Source organism: Bactrocera neohumeralis, chromosome 6, assembly GCF_024586455.1.
Source record: "Bactrocera neohumeralis isolate Rockhampton chromosome 6, APGP_CSIRO_Bneo_wtdbg2-racon-allhic-juicebox.fasta_v2, whole genome shotgun sequence".
NCBI lineage: Eukaryota > Metazoa > Arthropoda > Insecta > Diptera > Tephritidae > Bactrocera > Bactrocera neohumeralis.
In genome coordinates this window covers 3,938,703-3,951,646 of record NC_065923.1, presented here as the reverse complement: position 1 = coordinate 3,951,646, position 12,944 = coordinate 3,938,703, and the positions used below count along the sequence as shown (strand labels likewise).

The window sequence follows — 12,944 nt, the reverse complement described above, 5'->3', positions numbered from 1 at the left end:
TTATTGCGTGAAAATGTGGTCAATAACAGCAGATTAATATTTCGCCTCGCGACTCGTCTAAAACTCTAACAGCCGATTTTTGACACACAGACATACAATTGTAAGGAAATGATTATCTCTTAATTTCAATTATATGCCTCATACATTGACCGAAATTTTCTGTTAAAAGCTATTTATAAGTACTGGCGATTGCATACTCGGTACCTATCTTAGATTTATTACGGTGGCATATTTTAAAAGAAATGTTCTTGCAAAGTTGTATTCTCTTAGATTTATTAGTGTACCGGAGGTTAAAAGAATCAAATGAGATCCAAAATTGTGTTATATGGGAAGAAGGCGTGGTTGTAGGTGACTTGAACGGTTCGAGAGGTATGTATGTACATTAAACCTATTAGGGCGCGGGGCCATGACCACTTTTTAAAATATTTTAGCTCACAGGTGCCCTTGCTACTGCGATCCTCTGTGCCAAATTACAGTTATATATCTTAATTTAGTGTTTAGTTATGGCATTTTATAGGTCTTCCTTTAATGGCGGTTTGTGGGCGTTGCAGATGTCTGAACACTCTCCTCTACGAACTCGTCCGTGCATTTTTACCAAGGAATATATGTACAAAGTTTCATTACGGTATCTCAACTTTTCTCAAAAAACAGCTTGCACGGACGGACGCACAAACAGGCAGTGAGACAGTCACAAGGAATTGAACTCGTCTCGTAATCATATAACTATATCTATCGCGATTAGTTTTAGGTGATACATACAACCGTTAGGGGAAAAGATCTGTTGTACTCTTTAGCAACATTTTGCAAGGGTATAAAAATAGTCTGCCAAGATTGACCTATATACCTTATAATTACACTAACAACTTTTGAACAATATAAAACTCACTAGGATCACACAGTGCAGTCAGCTAGGGTTCAATATCGTGCGAAATTTCAGATCGGTGTCTCAAAACTGGGAGGCTAACTCGCAGATATGCAGATATACGGAGAGACGGACAATTCTAAATCAACAAAGCTCGTCATGCTGATCATTTTGATACATATTTCATAGGGTCTCGCAAGCTTCCTTCTGGGCGTTAAAAACTTCGAAGTAAACTCAATCTACCTGTTCCAAACTTAATCTACCTGTTCAGGGTATTCAAATTGCATCCGTTAAAAAACAGCGTATGCAAAATTAACAGTCAACATATGGCAACGCCATTAAAAAATTCACTTAATGCCAACAGTCAAATTGGTGGCGAGTGAATTGCGTTGCACCGTTGTATTTGCTTCGTTTTTTATTCAGTTCAATTTTTATTTATTTTCATTTACTTTTTGTGTTGTTTTAGTTGTTTGTGGCTTAAAAGGCAGCAATTTCACTCCACTATTAAAGGCAATAAAGCGACACACATGCGCGCAGCAACCAATACTTCGATTACACATGCACACACATACATGCACATGCATATAGAAATTTACATTGTACATATTTGCGTGTGAATGAGTGTTATTTGACAATGCGAATTTATTTGTAGCATTTTCATATCGGCCCACAAGAAATGATGGCAATGCGCCATAAAATTACACATATGATAAACTGAAATAAGCATATGCATGTATATGTGCATATCGATGAGTTTATAGAACACCACTAAAGTGTATGGGTGTGTGTGTGTAAGGCTGACAGGTATTTATATTCCCACTTCCATTGTATTAAATTTACATTTGCTGGCAGTAAACAATTTGTATTAAGCGAATGTACATTCACCGATTTATTTACACACACACATGCACATATATACATACATATATGTATATACATTGACATGTACATATATTAATGCTTGTTGGCAGGTTTTATCGTTTGTATGCTTAAGCTTCTGTGCGGGTATTTATTCACTTTAAGTACGGTTCCAATTACAGTTATCGATATACATACATATGTATATGTATATATGGAATGCAGATATAAGCCTTAAGTACTATTTTGGAAACATTTTTTAAACCATACAAAGAGATTTTGGGTATCTATAACATCTGATCAAATTTGACACGGACTGCGGCATTTAAACCGCGAATGAAAATCGAATCGATAAGAACTGTTTTTCTAAGCTTATGCAACCTTTTTTATATTGGTGTGTAGTTTGATCTCCATATGTCAATTAATGTGCGAAAGGGCTGTCTGACGAGATTGCTTTAAAATTTTGTGTCTGCATTGGAAGCCTGGTTACAGAATCGTTAAAAATGTCGCAGAAGGTCTTGGTGAGTCTACTTTATCACAACACAAAAGTATTCAAGTAGTCGAAAGCATTCAGTGAAGGTCTTGAAGTCTTCGAAAATCACCCTCATACCAGTCGTCTATCCACCTATTTAAGTACTTTGAAATAATTAAAGATGGATCGCTTGAATCTTCCATATAGCAGAAGATCTGAAACTGAAGACTGAATAGAGGTCGCAAAATATATATATTTTTTTTAGTCCGGGTCATATTTGATCAAATAATATATTTCAGTGATTTTCATTTGGCGAATTCATTTTTCATCAATAAGTGCAGATTTCAAATATTTAGCGTGCCAAGCAGTTATGTGAAGAATTAGTAGAACGAGTAAAGACTGAATCTGCTTATAGAATCGACATACGAAACTAAGAAGAAACTTCATTCCAAAGTGGATCTAACTGCCACCACTGCTATAAATATATATAATTACTTTGTTACTTACAACAAAATTTACGCAGAGCAACGACAACTCCAAGCAACCATTTTGTGACAACAACTCTATGTCTAAAGTTAAAAACAACATTTTTTCTATTTCTTGCAACTTTTACTTACTCCCGTATTACTTTGGTTCGCCATTTATTTTACCTTCATCAAGCCCTTACTATCTATCAAACAATGACACACACAAGCTTGTAAAGGATTGTTATAGTTGAGGTTGCACAGTCAGCAACGTTAGGTCGACAATTGTTGCAAGCGTGTTTATTTGTAGGAAGTTGTATATATTTCGTGTATATATGTATGTATATTTGCATGGATGTGAAGGCAGCGAGTCAACAAGAAACTGTCATGCAAACTTTGCGAGTAGTGCAGTACGTACTTGCCAGTAGACTTCGTAGTCGAGCGGCAATAACAAATGATCACGGAGTGTCTCGGAGGGAGCAGTTTTGTAGGATAAGTTGACAAGCTTGCAAACGTAAACACTTCTTTGTGGAATTGTGTGTATATATATATAAGTGAAGGGCTTTGCAATGACAGTTGCGTGCTAATAAAATGCAGTGAGGTTTCTTTATGGATTATCACAGAGAATCATCAAGCTTGTTGTGGCGATTCTTGCTCTACAGTTCAGTAAGATTTGAAACTTGAAATATTGCATAGTATTTATTTTTATACACTTGCAACCAGTCGGTACAAAGTAGAATAGTTTTGTTGACCTAACGGTACGTATCACCTAAAACCAATCGAGATAGATATAGGGTTATATATACATAAAGGATCTTCTTCTTCTTCTTTAATGGCGTAGTCACCGCCTAGCCGAGTTAACAACAGCGCACCGATCGTTTCTTTTTTTAGCGATTTGGCGCAAATTCGAGACACCAAGTGCAGCCAAGTCCTTCTCCATCTGATCGATCCAACGGTGTGGAGATCCTCCTCTTCCTCTGCTTCCCCAGGCGGGTACTGCGTCGAATACTTTCAGAGCTGGAATGTTCCAATATATACGAAATTATCTACGATTTCGAAGTTATGGCTGTCAACAGTCACGTGGAAGTCGACGACTATTTGTTTGATGACAGGAGATATTTCATCTAGCCCTCGTTCACTACCAGACCCATTTGCTTTGCTTCCTTACCCAATCTGGTGAAAGCAGAACTCACGGCGCGCATGTTGAGGCTAATAATATCAATTGAAAGCTTGCTACATTTTCTTTGCACCCAACTGTATTTACATACATTACTGTGTTGCTACATGCCCATAATACTGTTACAGCACGCTGTAAAACTTTTTCAGAAGTCGGTCCCAATTCACTTCATAAATTTTGCCTCAATGAAGCATAAAGCTTTACACCTCCACACATTCACACATATGTACCAGCCTCAACACACACATGCACAACAGCATACTATGTGTGAGTGAATGTGTAAACTTCTTTGTTGCTCCGTTTGACTGTCTTGCTGGCATAATTTTATTGTTTTTTGTCGTAATCGCTGTTTTTTGTTTGCCTTTTCATAAGCTGAACCCATTTCACTCTTATGGCCTACCAGCATATACGCTATCTTCATATACATATATACATATGTACATATATACAAGTACATATGCAGAATGTCTACGCTTTGTTCTCATCTTCTTTGCTTTGATACTTGCATCGCAGTGTGAGCGTGTGGGGTTTGAGAGGACTAAAAATTTGTGCTGGAAAAGTTTTCGGTTTCAGCATTTACGCCATTGCCATACAGTTTGTTATTACGGTTCGCATTGTTGTTGTTGCTATTGTTGGCACAAGCCAAGCTATCAGCATTTATATAAGCAGACTTCAATACAGACACAAACAAGTACATATGTATATGTACATATATGTGTGTATAAACAACGAGGCTGTGCACCGCGACCAACAACAATAACGGTAAAATAATATTTTTTCTGTTGCCTTCTGCATTTATCCACTTACCTCCCCATCTGTTTCCCAGCTTTTGCCTCTCAATTCATTATAACTTTTCTTATGCAAAAATAAACGTGGCTGTTGTTGTCGCTATTGTTGTTGTCGTTGTCGCACAGCAGTGGCGTCTAAAATTCGGCTAAATTATTAATAGTAATTTAAATCAGCAGCTGGCGCTTAGCAAATCATTTTACTTTGCAGAAAGAAATTCGGAAAGACAGGGCGTATACGCAACAATTATGCAGCAAACTTTGGCTCTTTGGTTGTTTGGGTTTAAAATGAGCGGGTTTATGGAGAATGTTTATGAATGAGCCAAAGTTGAGTCCAAATGGTGTTTTGAAAATACTGTCACCATAAAATTATGAGTTCATATAAGACATATTTAAATTAAGTGAAATATCTTATGACTGAAATGATATAATATTAGAAAATTAATTAAATATTAAAACGCAGAAGTAGATTTTGAGTAAATTTTCAGTGTTGTGTGACTTATGTTTTTTTTTTAATATTTGGAAAAAGCATTTCTTTTGTATTAGAAAAAATACGAAGATTTATGAAAAAAAAATTTCAAAAATTTAAGGGTGTGTTCTAGTCTGAAATAAAAACAAATCTACTTTTGTTTTTTCATATTTTCAAAGTTTAACTATTCAAAAAAATGTTTAAAAGCGAATTTTTCAAAATTCAAATCATTTTCGGAGATATACATACATACGTAACTATTTTCCTGACCCGGATGCGTTTTTCTTGAAACTTTGAAACTGTCTTTTTTAAAGCGTCAGGATCTGCTGGACCGATTTATAATACTTACATTTTTTACAGAGATTACACATTTTTTACAGATTTAGGCATAGACTAGAAGCAGCCATATCTCAAAATTTCAATGTTCATTATTTTAAAAAATTCGAAACAGTCGAAAAAAATGCTTCAAACATTTTTTTTTTTGGGCAGCCGCCATTTTGTGAAAACAATTATATTAAGATTGTTTTAAGTCATTTCATAGGTCCAGACATTCCGACCTCATTCTCGAAAAATATTTTTTTTTGCTTTCGGATTGCTATAAGTGTTGAAATCGTGGGTACGGTCGTTGTTAATTTTTTGAGATCCACCCCCCAACCGGCCAAATCCTAATTTCTTAAATTTTTTACTTTTTTATTTTCAGATATTTTTCTGTATTCCTGTACTGTTAATAAATTACTAAAAGAAAAAAGTATAAAAAATATAAATTTTTTTGTTTTACGACACTTCAAAAATTACCTGAAATTCATGCCTCTAGACTGAAATACTTAAAAGGGGTTCAAACTGACGTACATCTAATTTTTCATTTTCTATTTTCAAAATAACTCTAAATCTATTTTCAATCCCATTGCTACAATATTCATTTGTATAAATAAAATCTTACTCCCCTATTATTTTAGCCAGACTTTAATTACCCAACCTGGCATCGCGTCTCACTCAACCCCTGCTCTGCCGCAGTACAAAACTAATTATACTAAACACTTTGTTTGCTGTCGCGCTGCAGAGCGTTTTGTTGTTGTAGTTTGTTATGCGTTTCTTATTTTCCATTTTGTCGTTACTATTTCTAGCTTCCTCTAATTGCGTCAAACTTTGTACCCTTATCTTCTTATTCTTAGAACTCATAACTTTTGATTAACACTTTTCTTGTTGTAAATACTTACAGCCGTATTTGTTTGTATTTTCGGCTTACTCGACAATAATTTAATTATTTTTGTAAAACTTTGATTTAAATTTTCCTGATTTTTCTCGGGACAAATGATTTGAACTAACCACGGTTAGAATTTTTCAAGATTTATTCAAGCAGTTTCTATCCGAAATGGGATAGTGTTCCATAGAACAGCAAATGCTTGCTTCTGTCAATCTCTAAGTGTTATTACCATTTAAAAAGGTCATGGTCTCGACGAGGTGAAATGTGTATTTCAGAAATCACTACACCACACCTGTTTTTAATCAGAAAAATCAGACGAAAGTCCATAAAGCCACCGAGAATTTAAAAACATTGAGATAAGGTGAGAATTCGATTGTGACTCGTAATAAGCCCGATCTTTCGCATCAATATGCGAAAATTCATGAAATAACAAAAAATCAACAAAAAATCGATTATTTTTTTTATTTTACTTCCTTAATATCCATAAACTTAAGAATACATACAGGAAATTTCATTTGGTTCTGGTGAATATTTCCGAAGGCGTTTCAGAGTGATTCCATAGTGCAATCCAAATTTTAAACGCGTTTTTCTCAAAGTGTTGTTTTCGAAGCTGGTGACCAACACTATGCGAAAACGACTAAACCGATTAGTTTCAATTTTTACCATTAGATTCTTAAATGTAAAATATATTTTCTAGTGATTAATCGAAGATTTTTTCTCATCGAAAAATATTTTTTAATAAACACTTTAAGGCAAAAATTTTTGTCAACAATCGATTTTTTTTAGAAACCGCCATTTTTCAAAAAAAAAAAAAAATATTTTGCTTATTCCCTCGATTTCCTTTACTAGATTTAACTTTACTTTAACGAAATCTGTTTGGTCTTTTAATTTCAGAGGATCCAGTTCAGAGATTTAGTGATCATCGCAAAACGTCTTTTTTGAGAGGAGCTCTCGGAGATCAGCTGTAGTTCCTTTCGAAATAAATATTTTCACTAATACTAAGTCTGAAATTACAGTTAAAAGCTACCGTAATATGTGTACAAATTTTTGGACCAATAAATTTAAAGTTTTCTCAGAAAAAATTCTGGTAAATTCGCTTTTTTCGACCTTCGAAGTGTACATATATAACCCCTTGAGAGAATGATGGCTAGAAATAAATTTAACGGCACTGAAAAGCATATCACCGATACTGACGTGCTTTTCAGAAATAGTAACTCTGCTATAAATATGGTAAGCAAAGAGTTAAAGTTTTCAATAAACGGGGTATCGCTCTTGATAACCATAAAGAATAGATCGGCTATCCTACCGAAGTTCTTGGGATTAAAACGTATATTATGTTTTAGTGAGCACTCAAATCCCCAAAGGATATCTATATTTGTATTCTCTATTAACAACTTAGTTCCTCTATAAAAAGCTGAACTTGCAGGAATTTTATTAAGAACAAATTATCACCCTAACCTCAACTTTGCCGAAAATAGTGGCCAACTGTTCTTAGATAAACTTCTTTAAAAATGAAAGACTTTAAGATTATGAAATTTGAGCTTGAAGCACATTCTAAATTAAAGAAACATTTACAATAGTATATACATACATACATACATTTATTATATATGTATGTAGACCTACTTGCGCCACTTATTAGACATCAGAAGGCTTTGCACGCCGAAATATTTACATGTTATTATTACAAAAATAACAATTATTAGTTTTTACTCCCACCAAAAACCTAATTATATTTACTACACGGTTATTGTTGTTGTTGCAAAATTACAAAGCGTTGTTGCCTTAATAGCGTTTTATACACGCTGTCAACCGCCAACCTTTGCTAGACAAATTCACCGCTACACCGAGCAAACCTAGCACCCAGCACAAGGACACTGCGACGCACACACACATGCACATGCGCACACAATTATTGCCATAACGGTTGATGTCAAAGTAATAATTTCCATTTAGCACCATCAGCATTGCACCTTTGCCTCATTCACCTCCACACACACACACGCAGCCCCTTGCAAACCTTTTCATTTGGTTATACTCACTCCCTCTCAGTCTTGTTGTTGTTGTTGCTGCGGCGCTCATTGTTAATGCCGGAAATGTTGTTACACGCTTGACGGCGGCGCACTTAAGCTTGCTTGCGCGCCTAAAAATATTGTCAATTTTATGCATAACAACAACATCAACAACAGTTATGACAACAACAGTAACGGTAATAATAACAATGACGTACAGAAAAAGCAAAAACAAGGAACAACAAGCAACTAAATAATCATGTTTGCTTGTGTGGCAAAGTATAAACACAACAACAACAACAATAATAATAATTTTCGCAAAAAGCGAATAAAACAAGAAAAGCGCGCATTTAGCGAGAATTATAATATTTCACCCACACCAAGCGAGAGCTAAACTTTGCACAGAACACACACACAGACACACATACTCCTGGGCGTTTATGTGCCTGACGTCTTTGGAAGGAGCTGGCGGCGGGTATATAATGTCTGTCTATTCGCTGCATATTGTCAAGCACATAGCCGTTATGATTCCATTTATACTTATAAAGAAAACACACACACACACATTCACATACACACCGCAACCAACACACTCAAAGCACATTTGCTTACTTAGCTTTCTTCTGTGCGGCGTGACGCTGCGGGTGCTCAGGTGAGGCATAAATTTTTGATGCGCTTCGCTGCCACTTTTTATTAAGTCGGCTTTTGTTGTTGTTATCTGCTTTCATAGTGTGTACGTGTGTGTGTGGGCATGTAGCAACCGCCTTACGGTTTGAGAAAGCAGCGCCAAATATAAATTTTGAAAGGTTTGGCGGTGTGGTGGCAAATTAATGATATAATTAAATTTTACAGGCGCATAATGTCAGAAGAAACAGATTTCCAGCAGGTCGAATTTCACACAATTGCACACTTACCTGAAATGTGTAGGTATATATACATATGTATGTGTGTTTGTAGGTATGGGTGTGCATTTACTCATAAATAAGTATATCTGCCTGAAGCAGTGGAGAAATTATTGCCAAATGAGTGTACATCCATGCTTGAAAATCTTAAGAACACTTACCCTTATCACGGTACACACAGCGTTATTTTCCTGAAAAAAGAAGGAAAAATAAGTTAGTAATTTTGTGGTAGGAAAACAGTTATTATTATGTGGGAGTATTTTGGAACTTACACTCAATCAGCTAGCATTTTTTGGCTCACTTGTAGAGCCTTTCTATAACCCTATTATGACCCAAGGTATAATTCTTTCATTACTTACAGATCTGGTATAATTTTTAGACTTCCTTGTTAGGAACTCCGCAATCCACTTATAAGTAAGAGAAAACCTAAGTTGACCCGGGTGTAGCCGGAAATGTAAGCCCCTAACGGCCAGGTTCCTCTAAAAAACGTAATTTTTTTCAATACATTTTATTTTTATTACAAAACATGGTGAATAATCAATTAATGAAAGTACCTATATTAAATTACTTGAAAAAAAATTTTTTTTTTTAAATGGCGGTCCTGAAAATGGCTGCTGAAACTCATTCGATTCGTAAATGGATGACAACATTTCTTGGAAAAGAATTATCTGAAAGCAAAAAACAAAACGGTTTCATTTTCTCAATCGAATTAGCTATGACCTCAAGCAGAATGAAACATTTTCAAAGAAAAAAAACAAAATGGCGGACTTTTGAATTTTTTTAACCCTTTTTTACACTTTTAATTGTTTATTACTTTTTTAAATAATAATGAATATTTCTGGTTCTGCTTGAGGCCATAGCCAGACATCTAAAGAGTAAAATGCCTAGTTTTGAAATTGAATCCATGCGAAAAAACGTGGAAATGCAAACCGTGCGCGGACGCAAATGAGACGCTAAAACATTACTTTTGCGAATACTCAGCCTTCAGCCGGTTGAAAAGGAACGTCTTTTCCGGCTTTGATAGTTCCAACTTAAAATATATTGGTCACCTAGGCTGGAAAATATAGCGTATTTTACCAAATCTACTGACTTGCTGAATAAAACTTTTCAAATAGCCTAGATAGATAGATTAGATGGATCCTATTGATCTAATAGCCTCCATGCTATCACCTGCATTCAGGTGGTCCTTCGCTTCCATTTTCAATCAATTGACCAAGGGAAAACAATGTGTGATTAGGGTTTCAATAAATACTCCTGTCATATCATGTGACGTAAACATCGACGCCAACAACAATATCACCCTTGAAATTCAACGCAGAATAACTCTTGCCAACAGGTGCTCCTTTGGACTGAGTAGACAATTAAAACGTACAATCTTCTCCCGACGAAAAAAGACCAAACTCTACAAGTCTCTCCCCATTCCCGTCCGTTTTGCGGAAGATTTATAGTTCTTTGTGCATTGGCAACGGACGAAACCGCAATCGTGTCTAAGCCAGTAAAGATAAACGATAAACAAAATTCAATTCCCGGAGTATTCGGTTCCACGTAACCAGAGCGGAACCGAATATATTCGTCTAAAGTCCATCAAACGACAACATGTTCCTAAAAATTAGAAACAGGATTAAAAACTCACAAAGATAATGTATAAAATATCTCTGTAAATTGGCTCAATCTGTAGTAAAGTCAAATAAGTTGCTATATGCATATGAAAAAGTTTATCAAAAATAATTACAAAGTTGATTACAGATAGTTGTAGTTCACTATTGATCTTCCGTACTCTTCTATTTCTCTTCCATTTTGATCATGATACTCCTATACCATCATAGAAAACACTCCTATTCCAAGTGATTTGAGATTTTTACGTGCTTAACCAAGCAATAACACCGAGGAAGTTATCCCAAGACCTGAGAAGCTTTAACAGAAGTGTGTGGGTCCTAAAAAGTTTTTGTGCCTTTAGTTCACCCTTTCCTAGTGCCTGAGATTTATTTTTATATTCAAAAGAGGATATATACATATATAAGTCGAGTAAGCATTACCAACCCACTTTGCCACGAATGACTCATCATCTCAACAGCCCTGTATGCAAAATGAGTTTATCCTAAGCTTAAGAACACTGAGAATTGAGGTTTTCCGGTTCTGAACTGACAGAACTGGGCTCTCTGACTGGTTGCAACTTTAAAAATTCACAATGAACTTCTGTTTCCAACTTCACAACTACCGGAACCGACAAAGACTGTCTTTCAATGTGAACCAACTCCGCTTTCAAGAAACGAACGATTGAATTAAACAATTAGAACCATCAAATTAAGTAATATGAGAACGTTCATTGGATACGTCTGAAGTTGGCTGCTCAATCTTGGAGAGTATGGGTTCCGGTACAAAATGCGCTCAAATAAAGCGGCACATCAAAATCACGTAAAGATTCGTGAGAGAAATGATATTTGCACAAATTCATACAAGAATAATGTGACTCCTTCGAAGAGTTTGTGGGTTCATAAAACACGAAATTAAAGAAAATCAGGGTCGTCAATTAACGGTAGTTGAACTAATTTACAAAACTGCGGACTTAAACATATTCATCAAAAAAATTCGAGTACAATAATTCATGAAGAGGGAATATAGGATCTTAAGCTGTCAGTGCTTACTTTCGCATCATGAACAACAATAGCAACAATGTATGTAAGTATAATATATACATATACATATTTTTTTTATATTAATGATAAACGCCAAGCGAGTACATTTTCCTAATTAAATAATTGTCCTTGCCTCATCGAGCAACCTTCAAATAACCTTCTGTGCCACAATGCCGTCGTCTGCTGCTACTCAAAAATATCATACTACAATACCTAGACGAACGAACATCTACACGGTTGGTATTCCATTTAGCGTCAAGTTATGTGTACATAATTTTATAGCAAAGCAATAAACAGACACGCACACACCCACACACACATACACATGCACAAAGAGGGACTTACGCATTTTTTGCGTACACACAAGACCAACAACAATGTCATACATAAAGTTACCACGTGTTGTTGTTGTTATTTGGTACGGTATTAGTGGGTCGAGGACAAGTTAATGTTGACATTGCGCTCGTCGCTTTCGCGCTGCAGGAGCGGTGAGTGATGTGGGGGCGCCATTGAGCCAACGTGCCAGCGGCCATGACTGACTGTTGAGGGAAAATTATTATGCGATGACACACACACACTCAGATGTAGCGGTAGATATGTGTGTAAGTAACAAGCTGTAGCCTCCAGGCGAAAAGACAATGAAGGAAATTATTATTAATAAATGAGCTCAAATTCGTAGAGACAATCAAATAAATGCTTATGCACTTAGGCGTGGAACTGCAATGAAAATTGCAAATCATCTTATTGATTGTTATTGGAATTTTAGGCGAAACTTTTCATGCGTTATTAATGATTCCCGTGAAAAGTTTCGGCATAAGCAAAGGTTTTTGCTGTATTCACTCCATCCATCGTTAACTTTTAGTCAACCGAGTTTCCGAAAATGTTAGATATTATTCCGATTATCCTTATTACAGGTATACTCTTGCAACATGTTGCACCGGAGTATAGTGGTTTTGTTCATCCACCGGTTGTACGTATCACCTAAAACCTTCTTTGGCAAAAAATTAAGCCGGAGTTCGTAGATCGGCGTAATCCGACTACTGCCACGCGCACAAACCGCCTTTAAAGGAAAACCTATAAAGTGGCATTACAAAGCACTAAAT

General features: G+C 35.7%; 1 long non-coding RNA gene across 2 annotated transcripts in view; it reads right to left on the bottom strand.

Moving 5' to 3' along the window:
* LOC126762051 (uncharacterized) overlaps positions 1-12,944 on the bottom strand; it is a 234,454-nt gene that overhangs the window by 204,556 nt on the left and 16,954 nt on the right. For both annotated transcript variants that reach the window (XR_007667412.1, XR_007667413.1), the window contains exon 2: positions 9,367-9,396. This is a non-coding gene — a long non-coding RNA (uncharacterized LOC126762051). The remainder of the gene's footprint in view (positions 1-9,366; positions 9,397-12,944) is intronic.